The 13,100-nt window shown below is 42.0% G+C and overlaps 1 protein-coding gene across 1 annotated transcript in view; it reads left to right on the forward strand.

Moving 5' to 3' along the window:
* The first annotated feature begins 735 nt into the window (after positions 1 to 735).
* LOC116387116 (retinoic acid receptor beta) overlaps positions 736 to 13,100 on the forward strand; it is a 136,673-nt gene continuing 124,308 nt past the window's right edge. The window contains exon 1 of the mRNA XM_031853918.1: positions 736 to 971. The gene's annotated coding sequence lies outside the window, so the exon portion shown is untranslated. The remainder of the gene's footprint in view (positions 972 to 13,100) is intronic.

Raw genomic sequence — 13,100 nt, forward strand, 5'->3', positions numbered from 1 at the left:
GGAGGAGTTCAGTGGCCTACTGCTGCTTAGTGGGATGGATACTTTAATTAACAACAGCCTGATGTCCTTGCCTTGTAGTGTTATATTGATTCAGGAAATGCTACATTCATTTGTTCATATACTTAAAAAAGCAGTAGGCTATTTAAGTAGTTCGGGTGTCTATATGTATGTGTGAAAAAGAAAGACATTTATGTCGAAATCCTTTTTGAAATAGAACAATTTAAGGTTTCCTCAACCATTGGAGAATAAGTTGATAGTCAATAGAAAATGCCTTAAGAGACTGCATACATCTCAATTATCTACTTTTCATTTGACCATTAATCAAACATTTTAAAATAAACTTAATTGCGTAAAACATCAACTGGAACAACTGATGTGTTATTAATCCTCTCTAATCAATATTTAACGCACGAGTGTGGGAACTGTGGTAATAGTTTGTAAGAGTTGAGCTTGTATTGAAGGAAAGCGTGGCTGGATCAATGTTATGCTCAAAATTCCAAAGCTTCACCTCAAAGATTCTACAAGGTGATGCTCCCATAACCCCCCGCGTTTCAAACGGAATTCAGCCCACAGTTCTCCACGCCAGACAGAAGGGATTCCGTATTGTCATCAGCAGAAGTCATCAGTGAAGATGAACTGTGTCGTAAGCGCCACCTAAATGCTCGTGTCATGTGGTTAACAGTGTCAGTTTAGCGAGCGCTCCCATCACGCTGGGTTAGACCCCGTATTGCCATGTTGCGGCAGCGCGCCCGTTAGAAATAAAGCGCTCCGTCTGCGAGCAGCGGCTGCGCGCCGTCGGGTCGGGTACCCTGTGCCAAAAGGACTTCACCCCACCTCCCCAAGAGGAAATAACGGCGGCTCTCCTGTCTGCTCGGCTGCATCCAGGCAAAGGTTAAGCTGCGGAGGGCGAGGAGCGTCAACTAAGGATACAAGTTTGAGATAAGCGTGTCAGGACCAGCTGCGGGATGCGGGTAAGTTTCTCCACGCTGGCATGTCTGGATGAATCCGATTATGCGGAGGGTTTCACTCTTTATGGCGAATGCATATTTTTGATACGTGTTGAATTGAAAACACCGGAGGAAAAAGTTATGTGACATGGAAATATGTTGCTGCTCGTCGGAGCCATCATGCGCCGGGCTGACTCAGTCTCGGTCGGTAAAGTGGGTCAGGGAATGGCGCGTGGCTATTTTCATCCACGCACCTGACTGGTTTGTTTTGGGGCGTCTGGAGGTGGCAGAGCATCAGACCGTGGACCCTCAAACATGCAGCCATCTTTCAGTCCCAGCATGCTTATATTTTTAGTTGTTGTATTAGTTCTTTTTTTATGTGCGGATGCTGCTGCTTTTGGCCATCATGACTGTGGTGCGTTTTCGGAGACAGTTTGGATGATGATGATGATGAAGATGAGAATGATGATGATGAAGACGATAGTGAATGCGATGACACTTACCTTTTGCAACACCTAACTGACCAGTGTAGAATTGGGCAATTGTCCAGAAAAGTGCAGTGATGCATTTTGGACATTTGTTGCTCTGGCACTTGACATAAAAGGTGCACGTTACACACTGCATCCAGCATGCACGTTTCATATAAAAATCACACAACAGCAGTTTTACTTTGCATATTTATTTCTTGTCATGTTTAATGAAAAAAGAAAGAAAAGTGATTGATGTTTGAGGAAGGAGAATTCGTTCTGCAGTGCTGGAAATATATATCCAGCAGCACAGGCAACACTATAAATGCGTATAAACCAATAATGCAACTTGCTCCACAAACAGAGAGGATGGTTAAAAACACAACATGATTGTTTGACCTGCTCCGTCGTTCTCCTGAAGCCGGTGGGGTATCAGGGCTTCATTGGAGGCTCAGAGTACCTGAGAGTCAGCGAGAGGCTCCTCTCCTCCTGCAGGCTTTAGCAGTGCCTCTCCTTTGGAAAGCTCATTTCCCATGCCTTTCATGCCTGCAGTTTAAACCCTTTGATGTTTTCTCACGCTGAACCCTGTGCATTGAAACTGCTCTCGAGTATGTTAATGTTCTCTGATTGACTTATGAATCTTTTAATTAACCCACTTGTATGCGCACCGCAGCATTGTCCTCCATGAAATGCCATCAGGGAGAGAGCGAAGCCGTGACAGACTGACATGCTGTCAATGGGGGATTTCAAAGTCAATGGCAGTTTGTGCTTAAATGATGGCTGGTTTGATATTGTCTGCAACTTATTTCTGTGAGAAATCCTCACTGTGAATTAAAAAAAAGTAGTGCTTTATAGGATCTGGTGATTAAGACTTCAGCTACACTATGCAATATTAATGACTTTGGAAGATATCAAAGGATGAACCTCAGAGATGCAATAGCCTGAAGTAAGCCTACATTAATAATGTGCTTAATTCCATCAGCGAGTCCAGTGTTCCTTCAGCGCTTTCATGTTGAGGCTTGCGCCCAAATCAAAGCTTTTTAATTATTCCATACATTTCTATTCACGCAGGATTTACATTACTCAGATGTGTGCCTTGTTTTATGATTTTGTATGTTTTTTTTAAATTGTTGTATCTCTTTTCAGAGCTCAGTATCCACATTTTGATGCACAGTAAAATATCGTCCTCACATTTCTCATTGTGGATTTTTCATTAATGACGGATAACACTAATTTGCAGGTGTGGAAGGTGCACCTGAAATGGGATTAGTCATGTGATTACCACTAACAGTCAGTAGGTGGCAAAATGCTCTCAGGGAAAAGAGGAGATCTATCAGGGTGCCAGTGTGACATTCGGAAGGGCAGCTCACTGTTGTCAGAGATGCTCAGCTAAGTTTCAAAGACATCACTGTTGCTTCTCTGTCTCGTCCTATTTAAGTCTTCTGAGGATGAAACTCGGGCCTCTTTAAAAAACAGATTCAACCTTATTACAGTGCTAGAATTTCCTTCACTGTGCTGTCAGAGAGTATAGGCTTCAAATGACTCAACTGCACTTGAGGAATGAGTGTTGAATTCTAATTTGTGTGGTGTGCCATATAACGGAACGCACATCCGTGTTACACTATATGCTCTGTTTTGAGGGCTGTTGCTAATATGCTTCAAGAGTAGATTTCTAGCCAGGGGCCCAAAAAGCCACATGTCCACGGTGTCTACTCGTTGTTTGTAATTGAATCAATCACAGATGTGAAACCCAAGGTCCCCTCTCTTGAAGTTGAGCTAAACTTTTGTGCCAACATTGACGAATAACTAAAGACAAATAGAAGAATAATGTACATTTTCAACATCAGCTCTGTGACAACTGGGAAAACTAGATAGCGTGATGCTGTCGAAAGTGAGTAAGTGCTGTTTCCAAGGTCAAGAATAAACTGTCAACTAATTTGTTTAGGAATTTGCACTACTTCGGTACAATTCTACCTTCAGCCCTATAGTTGGTATCTAAAACATCTTTTATATCATAATGTCTTTTATTAGTCCTACTTAATGAAGTTGTGTTTGAATTGAGATCAAATGTTACAGTTGGTTACGGCAGCACATGAGACAGGCTTACAGGTTAGAAAACAATTACCTTTTGACTGAAATAAATTCCAGTTCCAGGCTGCACTCACTGCTTGACAAATACAGTAATGCAGAGTGCTGCACATGTTCCCCTCCACACATCTCAAGAAGAAGAGGAGGAGCAGACGTGTCAGGAAGCCAACATTTATGTCGGAAAGAGATTGACTGAAATTGCTGCTAATGATGAATGCATGTCGTAGGCTTTTATTTACAGCAGTACAATGGAATGATTTGGATTCTCGCTCCCTTCATACCAGGATTGAAACCCTGCCGATGTCTGTGCCTTGCTCTGGGGAATGGAACCCCAAACTCTGGCAGTGTTAGAGCACAACCATGTTGGTCACGGACAGCCTGTCCAAAGTGTTGTTCTTCTGAAGCAGAGGGCCAAGCAGTGTTCAGTATGACACAGAAGCTAAATGGCCAATTTGGCTTGTATCACTGCAAAAAAATTTTTTTTCAATCTAAGATGAGTTTAAGTGCAAAGAAGAGGCCAGCGACCTGTTCATGTCATGATGATTTAAGGTTCTCTGTACGATATGCAGAGCATTAATATAGAAACAACTGTTTGGTACTCAAGATATGCCTTTTAGTGCATGTGAGCGTGCCCCACTCATGGCCCGCGCCTCTGCATTGGTCTCTCATGGCGGTTACAGCTGATACAGTGTTGTTGCCGAAGCGTATAGCGCCCACCTTGCGGTTACCCACCAGGTTAACACTGTTGACTCTGTCAGCACTGTTGCGGTTGCTTGCACTGTTAAGCTGCAAGCCGCCGACTCAGTCGTTGCCATGTTGAGAGACGTGTGGAGGCACTTGGAGTATCCGTTTGACAAATTTAGAGTATATATTTAGCTGTTATGGATTTCGACGGAAAATTTGGGTTTTCAGTGAACTCAGAACCTTAGTCATGGGTCTCCTGATCCTGGAAGCAACATATTGCATCTAAATGTTGCTGTAGCTACTATAAGCCAATGGTATCTATTGTGCCAGAAATCGGTTGAGAAATGTAAGCATTTTAATGCATTTTATCCAGGAATACGGCAGCTCCCCTGTTCACTTGTTTTTGTTACGTTTCATGTAACCGTTTTAGAAATGTTCAAATTGCTTGATATTAGTGTGTAGATTGAAACACGCAATTGTGAATACCCACAATCTTTTCATTTGTAGATCTTGTGATACACATTCGTGACCATTTTGACTTCAAATATATTGCCTTGCTTTACCAGTTAAGCTGCACAGTGGACTTGTGCACTCTACATTAGCAACACAGAGATGAAACAATGCAAGCTATAGAGTACAATCCATACACAATCAATGCTCTTATAAAATTCAGCTCTTATTAAGGATATCACAAATAGCAGCCGTTGCACTGTTGATCTCGCTATCACATTATCTACTACAAGTGATGGTATAATTAAATACAGTAAATGAGTAAGATGGACCATGTAATGTGGAGAGTCAGGGAGTGGAGGGGTGGGAAAAGAGAAGACAAGATTATAGAGAAGCCTTTGATGCTGAGTCTGGCTATGGGAATCCTAGTGTGCCTTCAGGGGAAAGCTCCTCTCACACAACATCAATAATGAATGAAAGATATCTTGTTCAGTGGAAGACTGAACTTAACTGGCATACTGATTTGTTACCGTGAACCTTGTGTAAAAATTGCATCAACATGTTTGCTATGCTTCATTAGCCAGATAAGGAGCAGTCACTGATGATGATGGAGGGAGAACGGGTGGGGAGTTTAAACAATAACCCAGAAAACCGAAGCCTTTGTGCGTCTTATTTTAATCAAAATTCCATTGTTTTGAATAATTTCCTAACTGATGAAGTGTTTTCCATGGCAAAGTATACAAACAGTATCCATAGAAAGTGTCTTTAATTCGTAGTTATTTTATAGGCATCTGATCCAGTGCTCCAACTGGTATAGAAGATGACTCATAGGGAGGTAATCAAAGTGCAGGACTGTAGGCTTAAAGAACACATGGCATAGAAAATATAACTCGATGTGTCTCAAGTCACTTTTGACAAAAGGAGAAATCTGGTGCTATTGTATGATTTTCTTCTTGTCTACAATTGAATACCATGAATACACCAAAACCAACAGTAAATGTTTACTACTGTTACTATTGTGTGTATCAACGCCTGATATATCTTGTTCCTCTGTGCCATAGAGCTCCATTGCTGTCCAAAAACTATTAAAAACACATAAATGGGCAGCACTGGGTGACATGTTTCTTCATTACCATGAAAACAAACTCTGTAGTATATTTCTGAATTAATCCCACATCACCGTCCTGCTGCCCCAAATACTCACTAAAGCACCAAATGTGGATTAATCCACTGCTGAAAATAGTCCCCAACTAATGAACTATGTCCTACTGTTAGAGTCCTGTTTGTCCAAAACTACAGTGAACAGCTGTTTGAGGAAATGGCTGCGCCTTTAAAAAAAAGAAAAACTATATGTTTCTTTTACATCTTCAGAATTAAGTTTTCAGTATAGGAACCAATGGGTACAGAAGTGAAAAACATAGAAAAAACACCAAGACCATGCTAATTCCAAAACTTCAATCAAGTGTTTAAGTGCCTAAACATTGCTATAAAAAACGTTAATCATGTTTTAGAGGCCATACGTGGATTTAACAAATGTAATACATTGACACTGAACGTTTTGCAGAATTGTCACTGACGGATAAGCAGGAGGTTGCAGGGGGACAGAAACTGAACGTGCCAGTAATCCGTACCGTGATTATTGATCCACTTTAATTTGATCGTTCATCTCATGTAAACAGACACATGACAAGTTGGATTTTTTTTTTTTAGGCAGCAGATCCATGTCATGACTCATGGTCCAGACTCACAACCACAAAATCTTACATTTTTCTCTCTCCTTCTTTTTCCAATATATTCATCATCCACAACAGCGTACCGTCAACCCACCCACACACAAGCACAATACTGGCACACGGCATCCCTGTGCATCTCCGTACCACTTCCCTGTGCAGTTTCAACACCACGCAGTTCGTCACGAGGGCTTATTGATTCTTTAAGCTACTTAACCTACGGGAGGAACAGAGAGTGATTTTAATGAATTAATCACATGCTGAAGTCCCTTACAAAACTGTCCATGAAATGATTATGATACAGTCTGCCATGTCTAAGAGAGGAGGCAGAGCCGACGATAATTCAGTGTGATGGTGATGTTCAGTGTGGAAGCGCTGACTCTTTCATGTACTGCCCTTCCCACCTTATAACTATTTTAGCAGGGAGGAGAGCTGGGATTTCTCTGCAGCAGAAGTTATTTGAAGGGCACGTTACTCTGCTTTAAATACTGTTTTAATTTGCAATGCAAATGACTCTCATCTGAATAATCCTCTTGGTTAATACTCTGGCATCATCATGCTCTGTGTCGTGTCCGTAACAGGCTTGCTGCTGTGGTAAACCACTCGCGCTCTTTGTCAGTCCCTGCTTGCTCGATGCCGCCTGAGCTAAAAGGTCACATGCATGGTGTTGGTCTTACACCTTCTCACAGCTGAGTGGGGCTTCCCAAGTCAGGGCAGGTCACTAATTCTAATTATCAAAAATATTCACATTGAATATGATTTGTGTTTATCTGAACACACCTAAAGAAACGGACCTTAATGGAGAGCGTGTTGCCGCCGTACCTGATTTGGAACATTAGTTCAGTGCTGCAGAGTTAAAGACAGTCTTTTGTAAAGTTGGTGTATTCTGTAAGGTGGCTTCAGCTCAGCAGCAAACTTTTTCCTGTCGTTGCTGTCTCCACAGTACAGGTGGTGGTTCTCCTTCCATAGCAAGCAGAGTTGCTGTCAAACGTTCTTAAATGTGGATTTATATTTGACATAATGGTTGAGAACTGCATAGCAGTAGCTCTGTAACAGGAGCAGAGACAAACCCCAATTTTATTTCTCAATTCTTTCTCTCTCACTTCTTTGCCTCCTTTTCACCCCGCTTCTCCTCCACTCTTCTTTTTCCCTCCCCTCAAATTTGCTTAATTCTTTCTATTCCAGGCTTTTCTGAAGGTAATTAACACAACCACATTGGAAAATGGTGTTCAAATACACTCCCCACTCAGCAGTGACACTTAGCTGCCTATGCAGAAGTTTGTCTGCCTTAATGAACGACACTTGAGTAAGACTAGTCAACAACGAACTCATGCTGCTTAAACTCAAGTTCTTTTTCCTCCTGAGTGCTGAGTCAAGTCACTAATCATGATGAGTCTGAGTCAATTCATCAGAATTTGATCCTTTGTTAAATTAAAACCTGTATATCAGTCTCAACCTTCAGCCCTCTGAATATAAGGATAAGATAGACCATGAGCACTTCTTCACTTCATTCGAAAAGATAGTTATATTTACATGTGTATGTCTCAATGAGCTTTGAAAATCAACTTGCAGAGACCTGAAGCTTTTTCTTTAAGAAAAGTCCGAACAACGATTTTAGTCTTTTTGAAAGCAAAATAATACCAATGATTTATAGGTTCTATACTCAAATAACTGGAGAAGAAATTGAAAACTTATTTGTAACCACTTCGTTTCAGCAGCTTCAGTTCACAATCACACACAAATATTATCATTAGCAAGCACTTAACACGATTTCCATTATTTTGGTTTGTAATTTCCAGCTGGTGATATTTGCAGTTGCAGCTTGCGGCAGCACGTACTGTACAGCATGCAGTGTGTTTCTGTGTTTACTGGTGGTGAGTGATGATTCACCTCTCGCTGAACCTTCAGAGTCGCTGGTTGCCAGAGTGGCTGTTGGCAAATTCGTTGCCACACTGTGCCAAGCGTTTGTACCCATTCGCTGTGTCTGGCGAGGGGGGTGCGGGTGTCCCTGGCGCCTCGCCGCCCCCCTCCCCCTGCTTCTCAAAGACGACAATGATAAGAGGGGGGGGGGGGTTGTGAAAATCCTCTTCAGATTCTCAGCTTGTGGAGCCAGAGCCATTCAATATGTTCCTGAAAATCCTCCTCAATGAAGATGAGCAGAGGGAGCACTGTATCGACACGCATCGCCCTGGTATTTAACGGTCACTTATTTATGCTTCGTGTCTACGGCGTTCCTGAGGTTATTTTTGGGAAGTTTAGCAGGAATGGAGGCTGGTTCAGTGAGAGGACATGACTCTGGACTCCACCCTGTCCTCCTTGAGCCTCTCCTTCCTGCTCACCTTCCCTCTCTCTTCCTGTCGGGACACAGCGGGCCGGGCCATGGCCCTGTCCGTTTCTTAGGCCTGTGTAGCGTCAGCGTCCTCTGTGACAGCTGACATAGAGCGGTGTGACTGCATGAGAACTGAATTCTCCTTGTTTCACTCACCTTGTTGCTTAAAATGGCTGTCAACAACATATACAGCCGACTTGCTGTTGTAACATCTGACTTGAAATTGCACTAACGCTGTGTCTACACACAGGGCGTGATCAACATAATAGATGGAAAGCAGCTTTGCTTCAGTGCTTCATCTGTCTACACAGGATGTGTTTAGGCACAGTAAGTGAAGGTGTGGGTCAAGTGAACTATAGTTCCACAACCTTTTTATGAAGGCAACACTAATTACCTCACTCTAGTAAACCTGTGTATATGAGATAGTAAATTAAGTAAAAAACAAAAGGATGTATGAGGGGGATTGCTGATTGGTTGTACATTCCAACACATTCCCACTCCAATGCGTCAAATAACGAGGCTTTAGTGGCATTAAGCTTCAAACTATGAAGCTCTACGTGCCCCTTTTGCGTCAGTTTTGCACATCTCAGTGACGAGCTGTCAATACACGCTTGTTAGATGCATAGCATCTTTTCAAAATAACTTCACAGGAAGTTAGGTTTAGGAACAGGGTGTGGTTGAAACTTGACTATGGCGCTTGACTGACAACACTAACGAATGCGGTGACAAAATGTGGGAAATGCACATTGGTTTCTGGGACGAAAGTCCTGTTTTCTTTGCTGTCGGGTTACTCTCCCCGTGGGTGCACACGCTAAATGTGTGTCGGTGTCAGACGTCGAGGAGCACTGACCAAGCTGGGTATCTGGCTCCTTGGGAGTGAGAAAGGGTTGCACATTCACAGCTTACATGTCCGTCTGGCTAATGATTGGTCCATTAAAGTGCTGCTTGTTCTCCCTCAATCACAGAGGCTGATATCAGTCTCCTCATCATGCTGATGGAAAGAAAGCGAATAGGGGACGTGACTGTGACGATGTCACCATGTACCAGTAAGGAATGTTGAGTACGAAATACTGTTTCTCATCCTCTTTCTGCTCATTCTAGTCTTTGTATTTTTTTTTTATTGTCAAATTCCAATTCAGTTGGAATCCAGGGGTAAGCATGATCACTAACAGGGAACTGGAATGTCAATTAGGCTTGGTCATTTCACTCGCTGTAAATACAAATGTCCGACCCTGGGCAGGAAGTTCCTGACATTCCTGCTCATTTTAGTTTTTACTTTTTTTTATTGTCAAAATCAAATTCAGAGGGAATCCAGGGGTAAGCATGATCACTTACAGGGAACCGGAATGTCAATTAGGCATGGTCATTTCACTCGCTGTAAATACAAATGTCCGACCCTGGGCAGGAAGTTCCTGACATTCCTGCTCATTTTTAGAATAAACGGAAATCAGAGCGTCTCTGTCTTGTGTCACGTGTGAAGGTACTGAGCTGTCAGCGCTCCTATTCCTCGTGATCATGTCGAATTAGGAGTTCATGGTGTACAGGTGATGTCTCAATGTGACAAACAACACTTTTTTGGTTAAAACATTTGTGCCAAGAATTTAATCTGATGCAGTTACTCTAAAGGGGGTTTTGATAGTCGACTTGTGAGTGAAACCCCTAATTGGTGGTAATAATTACAGTTTAGTCATTGGTCACTTGAAATCTTTTGCGATTTTAATAATCTAATCTTTTTTAGCATGAAAAAAGTGCGTCTATTCTTATCTATGTAAGGTCAAGATGTTGAAACATATGATGATCTGATTATGTGTTTTAAACCAGGCTCTGCCTTTGTAAAACAAGTCCCATTTCCATGCTGAGCTGTCGTCTGTGCTCAGTCTCAGGTCTTATTCAGGTTAATCTGCCTCCATGAACCTCTTTAGTGAGCTTCACTCTGTTTTCATGAATAAACCAGTTAACATAACATTCTCTCCGCCCCTGACTGAGCATTTGAGTCTTCTAGCATATAGACTAGAGATAACCTTGATGGCATATTTAGCACATTTTCTATGTGGCCATGCTGAAATTCAAAGGGTGAAAGCAACAAGATGCTTTGTCACAGGAAGAATTAAAAAAATATGATGCTGGTCAGAAGCTATACAAATGAGCATTTTGCTTTACTCACTAGTATTGTTGCGATATAGCTTCAAGCTAACCTCTGGAAGCAGCGAGCACGCTGTTGCTGAGCAGCACCGCAGTCAGTGAGAGCAAAAGAAATCCTGCAGCCTCTTTGATTTTACGTGATTTCTATTGAGTATATTTTACTACAGTGTGTTCTCACTCTCACACAGTACGTTGAAAGAGGATTCATAATGTTGAATGTGAAAATGAATAGAGGCGAACTTTGCATTGTGTTGTGCTGCATACAGTGGGTCTTCATGTTGGAAGATGCTAAGAAGATGGCCTATACCTGAATCAGACACGACTTTAATATGTTGTTCAATTCATCACTGTGCTCCATTAAAGCCATGCCGTCGGTATAGTAATGTGTCCCTGCCGTAGAGAAGCACATTCCACTTGCAGTAGTTGATCAGAATTCAATGGAAGAAATACTGATTAATTACAGCAACCTACCCATCCATCATACTTAGGTCAGAAATGTGTTAATGTTCATTTTTTCCCCAATTTTACTAATGTGGTAGACTGTGGTAGTTTGAGACAATCACACGAGTTCCAATAAGCTACCGCAGTAACGGTGGTCTCACTACAGAGCACCACCAATACATCAGGGGGCGGATTAGTCCATAAGTCTTGTACAGTACAACCAGCTTATCGACAGTCTTTATTCATTAGCCACCATGTCATGCGTGTCCCACCTGTAATCATCACTCTCGGGTAAAATGCCATCACAAAAACCACATTCAAAAGCTCCTCCTCCTCTGAACGCTTCAGGAGGCAACACGCTTCCATCTCTTCACATTTCATCCATCTCACCTCGAGGCTGATGAAACCCATCACCTCTTCTGAGGGTCCTCTGACCTGGTCTAGGCAGTCCAGTCACGTCCGTGGGGCCCTCAGAGCCGTCTTAAACACCGCACAGATCATCTGGTCTCAGCTGCTTTGATCTCACAGAGACGCCACCTGCTTCTCAGAGGCAAAAATCCATACTAAAGCTTTCGGACTTCACAATGCAGAGCCAATCTGGCAAATGATGCCCGGGATATGAGGAGCCTTTCAAATGGTGGTTTGATTTCCACCTCTTTAGTGAGATGGACTCCGCAGAGCCATCTAAAGAAAGAAGAAGAAAAAAAAAAAAGAGAGACTGTCGCTGACGGGACGGCCAACAGAATACAAATGGCCACTTTCATATTCGGCACCGGAGAAATGTGTTACTCATGTGCACCAAAGGCATAATGATCTGCTGTGTGCTGTAGAGAGGAGCTTTTGACAACAGACGCTAGCTTTCTATTTATTTATCCCAGCAGCACTTAGTCTGTGTCCTGGGGAGGCTAAGATATGATATGATTAATGATTAGGTGTAATGTTAGTAATCCCTGTGAGGAACTGAGGTTGTTGTAGCAAATTGTGTTGTAATAGGATACAACAACGTGACCACAGAAGATAAATAAGAACAAACAAAGGAACGTATACAATCATTTATATCAAAAGAACATGTGTTGCATACAGCGTCTGAAGACGAAGGAATAACAACAATAAGAATAATATGGATGAACCAGAAAACAATGTTGTTGTGTTCACATTTGGCCAATTTCTGTGCACGGTAGCAGGAATACAGCTGACTGAATGAGATGCCAATTAAGTTGTTTTTGTTTCGTCAGCACTGGCAAGAAAGGTAAAAAAAAACATCTAAAAGAATTGTGGTCCAGAGTTCTGAGGTGTGGCAAAGCATATTCTCAGTCGTGACACTATCACAAAAACACTAGCCATGTTTTGTCCCACAATGCAGTGCAGAGTAAAGATAAAGGAGCTACTCACCAATAGAAAATAAGTGAGTTAAATTATAATTTGTGAGGCGACATCAAGGGCAAGAGCTGATAAAGAATTTAAATAAATGGATACAAATCAATCAATCAATCAATCAATAAAGAGGGGGTAACCGTAGCTTTATGTCATATTGATTGTTAATATAATTCTGATTTCTGTCCTTGCTTTTATTTTGTATTTATTCTGTTAGGAATGAAGACAAAGTTTTCTACATAGTTACTTCGCTAAGTCCCGCCCCTTGGACGCAGACTGTGCCAATCACAGCGTAGCATAGGGCAGCTCTGACAAGGGTCAGACAACTATCCGGCTCTGTTCATACAATGGTTTCAGACTTTCTTCATTTTCAGGCTGATTTTAACAAACTGACTAACTGATTCAATTAAAGACTCAATAAAATAAACAGTTGAGCACATGTATGTCA

Source organism: Anarrhichthys ocellatus, unplaced genomic scaffold (genome assembly GCF_004355925.1).
Source record: "Anarrhichthys ocellatus isolate YVR2014 unplaced genomic scaffold, GSC_Weel_1.0 scaffold14, whole genome shotgun sequence".
Classification (NCBI taxonomy): Eukaryota; Metazoa; Chordata; class Actinopteri; order Perciformes; family Anarhichadidae; genus Anarrhichthys; species Anarrhichthys ocellatus.